Here is a 12,404-nt window from a genome sequence, read left to right on the forward strand (position 1 = left end):
CCTCCCTACAGTCCCTGCCCGGCTCCCAGACTGCTCTATCCCTGCTCTCGGCAATCCAAATGAACTTGCTCTGTAGCTAGTTTTACTAAAGATGTGCTTTCAAATTTGGAAAGGTTTTGATGAAATGGTACTAACATTTAACCTAGACGTGGCAAACTGGTAACAAATTAAGAGCTGAATGTGGCCAGCACAGTGATATTAAGAAGTTGAAACTGGTTGCAATGTTGTAAAATTGAGGACTTTCCCAAAAAATTTGGCTATGAGGTTTCTGCTGAAATAGTAGATCCAGCAACTTTGGGCCCCTCAGCCAGAACCGAGAGGCCCCCCTGACATGGAGCATGTGCCCTGTTCTTCACGGTGCCCCCCCAGAGTGCCCTCATACATTTATGTCACTTGCCTGGATGCTGCTAATGAGGACACTTCCCAGTGTCCCTTCTCCCTCTTGTCCACAGATAGTCCTACTTAAATAAGAGACTCTTGAAAGAACGGAACCCCGTTGGTGAAATGTTAGGCCCCACAACTGATGGGTAAGAGGTGACTTTTGGGGGAGAGGAGCTTTGTAGATTTCTCACTTGGGCACTTACCTGTTTTGTTCTCCATCCAGGTTTTTTCTGGGAGCAAGTTCTTGAGAAACCTATAATGAAAAGTAGGAGCTATCTACATAGGGAGAACTCAGACTTCGTTCAGCAATTCCCTGGGGGTCTGGAGACTGGATAGAATACTTTTTTCTTTTTCCATTGCCAACACCCATGCCCATTCAGGCCTATGTGAGTTTTTACAATGCTGCTCCAACTGGTCTCCAGGCCTCCAGCGTGCCTCATTTCTCTTCATCGTAGAGGACAATAGCAGATCAATGTTTCTGAGGCATGGCTCCACCAGTGCCTTCTCTGATGCAGAAACCTTCCTCTCACTGCCTACCTGATAGACTCCAACTCTCTGCCTTAGCACTCAAGGGCCCCTCCGCCTTTCATGTATCCCACAGTCCTGCCAAACCAAACAGTACCCACTACCCAAAAACACACATTGCATTCTTCTCTTTCACCTCTGCCTGATCAGATGATGGAGTTAAAACAAAGCCATCATTTGCTAGTTAAGTGACTTTCAGACAGGTCATTTCACCTCTCCGACCCTCAGTTTCTGCATATGTAAGTGATGAATAGTAAGACTCACCTCATATTGTTTGTATAAAGAATTAAATTGACTTAGCATATGCAAAAACACCTGGCTCCCTGCCTGACATGCTGCAGCCACCAATAATTATTCGGACCTAAATATTGGCTCATGCCATGCCCTGCTTCTTTTCCTATTAAAACCTTATCCTTGAAAAATAGGCGTGCACCTTTTCTTCAAAACCAGCCCAAGGTGTAAACTGAAGTTCACTTTCCTAAGCCGCTCAGTGACATTTATAACGCCAAGTCTAATGTCTTAGATCGTTTTTTTTTAATAAGCAAAAGAAGCTAACTCTGCCTAACTTCAGTTTTCTTATTAAAGAATTTGACTAGAAGGATTTATGGTAACTCACATAACTGAAGGGAATTTTTGAGAAATCAACAAACAAAAAGCAAAAATAAGCTTTGGAAGGCACAATAGAGCACAGTGTATAGTTATTATTACTGCCGTTCACCAGATATTGTCGGCTCTTCTCTGGCCCACAGAAGGGATGTATCTTCTTGGCCCCTTAAAGTCAGATCTGACTCTGTGACCCTCTGGCAAATGAAACTTGAGCAAAAGTGAGGTTGTCTCACAGTGGGAGTGTTTTTTTCCTGCCTGGCAGTTGTGCAAGAAGTTGGATCGAGCCTCTTTTAGCTGCCATCTACTCAATCCTCCAGACTGAGGAACGATAATACAGAGCCAGCCCCTGATGACATGGAGCATGTTCGAGAAATAAACCTTGGGTACTTTTAGCTGAGACTTGGGAGTTTGTTGTGAATACAGCACAACATGGACTATCTGACTGATGAAAACATACATATTATCAATTTCCTCTGCTGTTGACCAAAATGACTTCAGTGAGCCAATGTTAGAATTCCTTTTCACAAAGGTGGATAAGTGACAAAATAGAAGTCTACACTGTCCTAGTAGTGTAGACAGATACCATGTCTTATATATAGCAAAGATATTTCCTCATTTTGTCCTTTACCTGTCAATAAAAAAGTATATCTATAGAAATCTGGAGGTAAAGCTCCAGACAAAACCAACATGGTGACAATGAGGAACACTACAGACTTGTAAAAGGAGCAACGGATGAGAAAATAATAATAATGGCTGGGAACTTATAGAACCTTGCATTGAAAGGGATCTCATATGGAACTTAGGAAATATTATAGCTGAAAGCACTACATGACAAAATCTGGTGGATGGAATTAAACAATACTTAGAAGAAACATATCTTCAATATACTTATCTAAAAAGAAAAATTAGAAACCAATGAGCTACTTGTTCAAGAAGCTAGACAAAGAGCAAGACAGTAAAGTGAGGAGGAAAGGAAATGATAAAGAGAAATGCCAGACCTTTGTTTCTATTTATTTGCTCTTTATTTATTGCTATGGACGGAATTCTGTCTCCCCACAGTTCATATAGTGGAAGCCCTGACCCCCCTTGTGACCATGTCCAGACACAAGGTCTTTAGGAAGTAATTATGGTGAAAATGAAGTCATAATAGTGGAACCTAAATCAGATAGGACTGTGGCCTCATCAGAAGTTGAAGAGATCTCTCTTTCTGTTTCTTCACACGCATACACACACCCCGCCATCTGAGGACTCAGTGAGAAGGGGACCTTATGCAAGCTGAGGAGAGAGCCCTCGCCAGAACCTGACCATGCTGGCATCCTGCTCTCAGGCTTCCAGCCCCCAGAATGGTGAGAAAATAAATTTCTGTTGTTTAAGTCACCCACGCTATGGCATTTTGTTATGGGAACCCAAGCTAAGACGCTTATCTTTCACAGTTTGTTCCTGGGTTCTGGTACCAATTCCAATGTGTGTGGGGTTGGGGGTCGGGGGAGTCCCCCACACCAACAAGCAATTCTTGGGACACCAGCTGGGTGTCCTACAATTCAACTCGATTCTGACACTATGTACCCAGAGACAGCATCACACCCCACAGGTTAAGGGTTCAGCCCCACAAGACTGCGCCCACTGCAGGTGCCAACAGCAAGTCTGGGTTGTCGCCTGTGCTTCTGAGCAACTGGCTGTCAGTAGGAGGTTCCCAAGACTCTCTACTCTGGTTCGACGAATTTGCTAGGGCGGCTCACAGAACTCAGAGAAACCTCTTACTTACTAGATTACCTGTTTATTAGAAAAGGATATGACTCGGGAATAGCTCGATGGAACAGACGCATAGGGCAAGACATGGGGAAAGGGCACTGAGCTTCCACGCCCTCTCCAGGTAACCACTCTCCCAGAACCACCTCTCTCCCAGAACCTCCACATGGTCACCAACCGGGACGCTCTTGGAAATCTGTCCTTTTGGGTTTTTATGCATAAGCCGTTTATTTATTCTCTTACCCTCGGCTGCTGTTTTTCCTTCCCCATTTACAGCCCAAAGCCAATCAAAGAAGGACATGTGCAGTGTGATGCTGTTCCCGTACATTTTTTAAGTGCATAACAATGTAAGAATTTGTTAACGGAGACATACACGTGTATGTCTTGACTCTGCATAAAAATGTAATCTTTTGTTAATGGAGCCATGCACATGGATATTCTTGGAATCATAAAGAATGCAATTAATTTTAGGATATTGATACCTATGATGAGGGAGGGAGGAGAACGGGATGGAAATGTGAATTTTAGGTGTGACGGCAACATTTTGCTTCTTAAAAACACAGATATCGTTGTGGGCTGAATCATGTCCCTGAAAATTCATATGTTGAAGTCCTAACTCCAGGACCTCAAAATAGGGCTGTATTTGGAGAGAGGGCCTCTAAAGAGGTAATTAAGGTCAAGTGAGGTCACATGGGTAGGCTCCAATCCAATGTGACTGATAGTCACATAAGAAGAGAAGATTAGAACTCAGACACACACAGAGGGAAGACCGTGTGAGGACACAGGGAGAAGCGGCCGGGGAGAGAGGCCTCAGAAGAGACTAAACCGGCCAACGCCTTGATCTTGAACTTCGGCCTCCAGAACCGTGAGAAAATAAATTTCTATTGTTTAAGCCACCCTACGTGTGGCATTTTGTCATGGCAGCCCCAGCAAATGAATGCAACATCGGAAGCAAATAGGGCAGAATTGAACGTCTGTTCTTTCTGGATATTGGGGCCGGAGATAGAGGTCATACTATGTACTCTTCTGCATATTTGAAATATTTCCATAATAGTTAAGAAAATAACAAGCACATCCCTAAAAAGAATAACCAGAGAGTAGAAATTTATGTGTGATTACCTTACAGGCCAAGGTGGGTTTCGTGTTGGGCAGGTGGTTCTCTTCCACAGGCTGTGTCAGTCACCCATGACTTCCCATCTCTTGGCTCCGCCATTCCTGATGCCTGAATCATTGTCTGCAACCAATCTGCACAAGGAGAAAGAAGGAACACGGAGAAGACACACCTGCTTTCAAAAGTTCCAACCTGGAAATGGCACACACCACTTCCACTCCCATTGCATTGGCTGAAACATAGTCACACGCCACACCTCACTGCAAGTTGCTGGGTGACTGCCTTCCTGGGCACCCAGGACAAGGATGTGGAGGACAAACAGCCAGTAGTCCCACCCACAATGTCATCAGGTTGACCCTGGTCTTCATGCTGCTGCTCAGTCCACAGCGTGTCTGCCAGGCCTATGGTTAGGGTTTAGATATTTTACAAAGGCGCGGGGTTGGGGGTCATGGTTTGGGACTTCAAAGAGGAGGAAGCCAATTCACAAGGAGACAGAAAACCAAATGTTTGCTGCGCCATCTCTAAACAAATGAGAGAGAACTTGTGTAAAATGGGCCCGGCTAGGTACCTTCTTCTCTACCACATCTAGAGTTCCCTACGTTGACAGCTCCTTCCTGGAACAGGCCTTCTGTCTTAAATTCTTTTAGGCAGTTAGGGACGAGGCCAAAGTTTCTTTTATATATAAATTTTATGTGTATATATGTAATTTATAGAACTAAATAAATGAATTTAAATATACATACAATGGATTATATATTCTATTATATATCAATATTAATATATATTATATATATATATAATCTCATTGGTTCTCCAGAGAACCCTGACGAATACAGGAGGAGTTAATATTCTTTTATCGATGGCATTTACACTTAATCATTTGAAATTCTTAGTTATGACATTGTTATGGCTTGAAAGGAAGTGTCCTTTTCTGTTTCATTTAGAGGCCTCAAGATACCAATTTTAAAAAGTTTCCCATTTTATTTGTTTGGTTTGATAGGCTTTTTCCAATTGAGTGCACAGATAAACCAATTTAGGAATTTCAAAGGAGCCCCATTTAGGCCAGTGAAGCCTTAAATCCCCCTGAGTAATCTGAGCCCAGTGGGACAGAAATCTACATGTAGAAGGTCTGTTTTCTTTAAAGACAAAACCAGCAGGAGTCCCAGAGTGGGGCTGTTCTTTGGTGGTTCTCTTAGAAAATGGATTTCTCATTTGTATGAACTTACCAAAGGATCAAAGGCCCAAAAAAGGAGTGAAAGAAACAGAAGTTTCTAACAAAGCTGACAATGGAAGGATGGCCAGAACCAGTATCAAAGGACGCCTACATAAAGAGTCTGGACCTCTACCAAAAATGGGAGGTCCAGGCCCAGGAGGACTTACCACCAGGAACCAGAGCCACCAGGAGGAGATGACAGAGCACAAAAGATTCTTTGCAGGTACCTTGCTTGTGTCTGTGAAGTGGCACCAGAATTGAAGGTCAGTAGCTAGGGATCCCACTTCTGTCACCATGTAAAGTCAGCAAATAAGAGGCATAAACTGCAAAAGAAACAAAAAGTTTATTTGGGGTCTCAAGAATCGCAATTCAGGAGATGTAGATTCGAGTAGAAGCTCAAATGTGCTCCTAGGAAGACAAAGGAGGCAGGGGTAGATAAAAGGAAAGGACACAGGCTTACAAAGGTCTACAGTGAACAGTTACTGACTGGTTCTGGCATGGGGTGAGCTGACTTGCCAGAACATAGTTGGTCCTAGGCAGACTGTCCCTTCTTGGAATGAGGAAACACTTCAAGATGTGACCTCTGCTGTCAGGTAAAGCTCAAAAGTTCAGTTAACATCTGGTGGTGGATGTGGTGTACAAGCATAAGCCCCACTTCCTTAATGGCCTCCCAGCTCCATTTTAGAAGCCTTGAAAATGGTACTCCATTTTGTCATTGTCATCCACCACAGTCACGCACCACGTAACAATATTAACGATGTTTCGGTCACTGATGGACCACATATATGACAGTGGTCCCATACGGGTAGCACCACATAGCCTAGGTGTGTAGTAGGCTCTCCCACTTAGGTTTGTGTAAGTACACTGTGTGATGTTCACACAACAGTGAAAGTGCCTAATGATGCATTTCTCTAAACATTTCCCTTTCATTAAGTGAGGTACGCCTGCACTGATTTTAGTCTTGTGAGTGTTGAATAATGAATTACTCATTTCAATTATTTGAGTCAGCCCCACTGGCTGAAGATGGTAAAGGCTGACTGAAGCAAAAAACTAAAATTTGTTATTCAACATTCACAAAACCAAATGAGTACAGAAGAACTTTAAGTTCCATATCAGGGTTCATGTAAGGCAAAAACTTTCTAAAGGAAAGATGGATTTGAGGACATATATGATTCTGAGTGTAAATGTCTGGGTACAAGCAAAAAATCCAGGGAGCATTTCAGACTTTCGAGGCAGTGGAATTGGTGAAACCAAAGTCAAGCTCTCCAAACAGTAAAGGGGGCCCAGGTAATATCTGGAGTACAGGTGGAACAGGCAGAAAATTTCATTAATGTAATTGTATGATTTCATGAACGGACAGAGTTGGAAAATAGGATGGCAGGGTAGGGCAGAGGGACCTGGAGGGCCCAGGATGCATGGAGAGATCAGCTGGGCTGGTGGGGGGAAGGGGCCATGAGCACACCCTCTTCATGTCCCCTCCCCCACCCTCTGAAACCCTTTGTGACTCTTCAGTGCTCTGTGATGCAGGCCTGGGATTATAGGCAAGTGCGGACACTCTCAGAGCTCAGTTGCCTCAGGCAGCCTTGCGATTCAGAAAATGGAGTTCAGTCAATGGAATGTTCTCTCATTTCTGAATAGCCATATTGAGTTGTTTTTGAGCATCTGCTCAACATTCTTAGATAGTGACTATAACCTCACCATCGTGTGTGGGTTGTGGTTGCTTCTTCTGTTCCTGTGCTTCCTGGTGGGGATTCCATCTTTACCAACCTTCTGGAAAACCAAAATCTACCAAAAGGTAAGGATCCCTGGGCAAGCCACCAACAGGGATTTTTTATTGTTGTTTCCATTTCTTGGTCCAGAGAGACTCCTAAGATGGCAAGTCTGAATAGAGGATAGAACATCATCCTTCTAGGGGAATAGGCCAGGCAGGACTAGGGGTTCAGCTGGGACTGTTTCCCATTTAAAACTCACAGACCATCTGGGTGTGGTGGAGGATTCCCGGATAAAATCCCATCAGTGATTTCACGGCCCTGCATTAGGTTATTTAGAGAGTTTGGGATCTGTGTAGGAGAACACTGTTCCCAGCACTGGATCATGAGTCACATTCCCATGACGGGCGTCATTCGACCAAACCGTCCTTTGTATTGGGCAGATCAGGAGAGCAGGGCTGAGCCTCTGAGCAGACACTGGAGTGTGAGCTCTGTTCCAGGATACAGGGTCCCATCTGAGGAAGCACAGATGTGACTGTGGGCCTCAGAGTCTATGCCCTCCTTGAGCAGAGGACTTCTGACTGAGAATATCAAGTGTGGACTCTAGCCAAAAATCCTCCTTCGAGTTTTTCAAAGAAGGAAAAATTGAAAGTATCTTATCACCTTTAGAAATTCAGAAAGGGAAAGAACACAAAGTGCTAGTAATAAAAATAGAGAGTGACATTAATCTTGGATGAATATCTGAGTTTCCTAGAGAGAGGAGCAAGCCAACTAAGTCCTCGCTCCTCATTCTTTTCTTTTTGTTCTCAACATCAGGGCAGAGCCAAGAGGAGAAGAAAAGGTGGAACATCAAGTGGTAAGGTTCCACCTATCCCACCTGAGCTCTCCAAGGGTGACCCATCCTGTCCTCTCCATGAGGTCCCAGGTCCATGGTCTCTGAGGATGTCAGTCGCTAGATAGAGTCCCTCTCAGAAAATAGAGGCCTCAGAGGAAAGGCTCATGGGAAGGTAGTCAGAACCCGAGACATTTCTCAGATTCCTGCTCTGCCCAGCTCTGGGCATGAAGCAGTGATGGGCCTGGACAATGGGTGTTGCCCAGTGGGTTGCCGTGGGAGACGCCAAGAGTCAGAACTTCTGTCTTCTGACCTTGTGAAACTACGTTGACTTCCTGGATGATCAGACTCCTCTTTGAGGTAACCACTGACCTATGTTCCTCACATGGTGGTTTTGAACATCCCATGGGATAATGTATGTGACAGTACTTTATAAATGAAGCAACAAACACATGTGAACCTTATTAATATTATCATTGACCGTTTGACCACATCTACTGATTCTTGGGGCTTTCAGAGTTAATATCCCGTTAATATCCCAAGGGTCTCCCATAAAGGGACTCCTGTGTAACACCTATGCTTCTACCTTTATTACATGTAATTCGCTCTTCTGGTTTCCCAGGTTGGAGAAACTACCAGAGGGAAACGGAGGAGAAAAGGAGGCTAATTTCTATTCTGAAAAGGTGACTAGTCTTTTCTTTCCTGATCCCTCTTTAACATGTTCTCTGCAATTCCAGGGATTCAGTACAGCCTGCAGTAGTCATGGGAGGGGTTTGCCATAGGAATGGGTATGTGAATGAAGGCCTTGGGGTGAGGGCTGCTGAGTGTATGGTGAAGTCATAGATGTGGGGCATTGTGAAGGGGCAGCAGGCTTCAGGTGGCCCCTCCCCTGACAGGCCAGCAGGTCCTCCTTTCCTTGTTCTGGTCCTGGCTACAGTTTTCTACTTCCTGTCTCCCGCAGGCCCCTAGGCCGGCCTCTCGATCCCACCCGCATTCGTCAACTATTATGCCCAGACCCCTCCTGTGAGGTGTGTAATAGCACAACTGCTGAGATCAATCGGCTGCTGTTCCTGGAGGACCTGGAAGATGATACTGCCTCTGTGTCCTCTCTGGCTTCCACAGCTTCTGGGACTGAGTCATCATTCACTCTGTCCTCTGCCTTCTCAGAAATCCCTCCAGGAGACCTAACACCATCCCCTCCACCTGACCCTTCCCCACCGCCCCCCTCCTTTCTCTCACCTAACCCAATGACACCCTTAGCTGACTTTCTTTCACCCTCACCACCGGGTCACTCTATGCCACCAGAGCCTTTTCCTCCCTTGGAGTCCAAATTCCCAGCAGACCATTCCCCACCCCAACCCCTTGCCCTTCCCCCTCTCCCACCACATGACACCCAGGCAATGGATCCTATTCTCCAACCAGAGGCCACTCTGTCTCTGAACACGATCTTCTCTCTTGACCGCACCCTTTCCCAAGATATTAACCCCTTACCAAATTTGTCCCAGATAATGAATCCCAATGACTCACTGGCTTGTCATCACGGACCACCAAGCCTGTCTGTCTCACCACCGATAGACCACCCTTTAACTGTGACTCAATCTAAATCGGTTTCCATCTTATTGAAGTCTGTTCCAGAGAACTCATCTCCAGATAGCCCTGGTGGGTTGTCCACTTATGTCCCAACAATCAGAGGCACTGACCATTCAAGCCTGTCAATTTCAGAATTATCCTGGTGGCAAGCTTGTGCCAAAGACTTGTTCTTAGCACCTTCCACCTTGGCACCACGTGATTTTAATCGAGAGTTGCTTGCCCTCCATTCTTCAGAGTCCTCTCTGGAGAGACACCCTACAGCTAACCTTATAGAGCCTGGTAACCTCTCATTTCTCAGCCCTCATGTCCTGGCACTCCTGGAGAGACAAGTCCGAAAGAGGAGTGATTTCCTGATGTGGAAGGAAAAGGAGAAGGAGAAGGGTTCTTTTCCAAAAAGGCTTAGGCCAGGCCACCAACTAAATCCTTCGGGGAAAATGTCAGAGTCAAATGCTGATGAGTGTGACTCAGCATTCTCCCTTCCTTTCTGGAGCAGTGCAGGCAAACCAAAGGAGCTGCACATGCATGAGCAGACCCCATATCCTAAAATCTTGGAGGACCATTTACAGGAAAAATGTATGCAGCTCTTCTGGGGTCTCCCATCTCTGCACAGCGAGTCCTTGCCCTCTGCTATCCGTGACTCAAGTGACTGCACCACAACCTTCCTTTCCAATACCATCTCAAATGCCTCCACGGGCCAAGAATCCCCAGTACCTCTCCATCGCCCACCTCCATCCTTGCCTGAGATCCAGCCCCAACCCTTGCCTCAAACCCTGCCCCAATCCCAGCCCCTACCTCTCACTCAGGTCAAGTCCCAGGCCCACCTTAAATCCCCACTCCCAATCCTACCATCTGGTCCTCTACCCCAGATAAGGATCTGTGGAGTGTGTTACCATAGACCCCAGGATGAATCAGAGTCTCTCACCTCATCTGAAATTCAACAACTGGAATGGAAAGTGTTGCAGAAGCAACAGGAAAGTTTGTGGGGTTCCCCCTCTGTAGTCCAAAGATCTCAGGAAGAATTTTGTTCTTCAGCTCCCAACTTTCCTTACCATCAGGCCTCCCAGGCCCATGCCTCCATCTCCACCCTTCCCGTAGAGTTTCCTCTCAGTGATGAGCTGAGGAAGAAACTGGAACATCACCTTCGAAAGAGGCTCATCCAACACCGGTGGGGCCTGCCCCGCAGGATCTGTGAGTGTCTGTCACTGATGATGCCTCCAAGAGATTTCTCAGAGATAGCTAAGTCAGAGAGCAATCGTGGACTCTCATGGATCTCGGTGAACAAAGATCTAAATTTTGGATTGAGCCAATCCAAAAGCTTCCATGAGAGGGGTTCAGAACTGCTTCAAGTAGAGAAGGAGATGGGGAAGGATCAGGGGCACAGCCCAGAGAACGGCCCAAAAGCTCATCTGTTGAGTGACCCAGAGAGCTCCTCAGATAAAGATCCGGCAGATGACTCTGAGAAAGACCTAAATAGTCACAAGGCAAGTCTGTCAGGGAAAACTTCAAGGGCCTTGGAGGAAAGTCTAGATCAGAAACAACTTGAAAATGTCCTGAAAGCACATTTGAGCAAGAAGTTTGAGGAAATCAGTGAGGCTCGGCTCCCTGGGACGGTGCGCAGTTCATGGCATGCTAGCAAGCAGACATTGCTGGTTTCTGACAAATCCCGCACCCAAATAATACAGAGGAGTTTGCCACCTTCAGTGGGTGGGGACTCCTCCCTGAATACCTTCCAGGAGCTTTGCTTCATTGATTCCAGTGCACAACAGATGATGGAAACCCATATTAAAAGTTTCCATATGAGGATGGAGTGGGGCCTTCCCTGCAGGGTCCTTGAATCCATACAGGCGTTTAAATTGGAAGATGCTGCATCCCAGTCCTTGCCCTATTTCTACTGTCCCCCCTCAAATAACCCAACTTTGGAAGTCGACTCCAAATCCGAGGGCTTCGAGCCCCATAGAGGAAGCTCTAAATCTGTTCTTCAAGAAAAAGCGGAAACAACAAATTCAGCCCTGGTCCTGGATCGTCTTTGCCCTGCTACTTCACCTATGGGCAGGGAAGGACAAGGGGTGCCGAGACAATCACCCTCTGGTATCAACCAAGAGATTGCAGAGGTTGTTCAGAGGAGTAAGGGTGCCAGGCAGACTCATCTGCCTGTCACATGTGGTATCACAGGCAAAGCGAGTCAGAAATTTACTCAGCTAGGCAACAGATGCCCCCCAGAGCTGCCTGCAAGGCAAGCTGGTGCCAAACATGAGACAAAAGATGAGAGAGTGAGTTCCAGTGATAGAAGAGAAGGGCGACAGGACAAAAAGATGAAGTCGGAACCCTTTTCCGGGCACAACACGACCAGGGACATATTCAGGGCCAAGGAGCTCAACGCTGTGCAGTCAAAAACTGGTAATGTGTTGACAACCAGCAAGCCAGGAAGCTCCCAAATGATATGTGAGAATCACAGTAAAATAGAAATTACTGGGACCATTGAAAGCCCTGCACCAAAAAGACAAGTTCCCCAAGACCCAAAGTCATCGGATCTTAAGGAACATCTGTTTGGGGAATTAAAGTCGAAACTAGAGAAGAGGAATCAGAGCCAGGTCCAAGGCCAACACACTGACAGGGCCCCTGCCTCAGAGAGCTTGACTTACAAGGCCTCACTGACTCATGCCCACGGTGTCTCCAGTGGGGACATGG

At 46.0% G+C, this 12,404-nt stretch overlaps 1 protein-coding gene across 50 annotated transcripts in view; it reads right to left on the reverse strand.

Moving 5' to 3' along the window:
* The window catches only part of LOC106845821 (olfactory receptor 2AE1-like), a 205,700-nt gene that overhangs the window by 95,905 nt on the left and 97,391 nt on the right, over positions 1-12,404 (reverse strand). For 42 of the 50 annotated variants that reach the window (XR_011494078.1, XR_011494079.1, XM_070484250.1 and 39 more), the window contains 3 exons: positions 5,753-5,908; positions 4,381-4,506; positions 585-634 (listed from right to left, as the gene is read on the reverse strand). The gene's annotated coding sequence lies outside the window, so the exon portion shown is untranslated. The remainder of the gene's footprint in view (positions 1-584; positions 635-4,380; positions 4,507-5,752; positions 5,909-12,404) is intronic. The other 8 variants (XM_070484241.1, XM_070484218.1, XM_070484260.1 and 5 more) reach the window with 2 other exon arrangements.

This window comes from Equus asinus, chromosome 14 (assembly GCF_041296235.1).
Source record: "Equus asinus isolate D_3611 breed Donkey chromosome 14, EquAss-T2T_v2, whole genome shotgun sequence".
Lineage (NCBI taxonomy): Eukaryota > Metazoa > Chordata > Mammalia > Perissodactyla > Equidae > Equus > Equus asinus.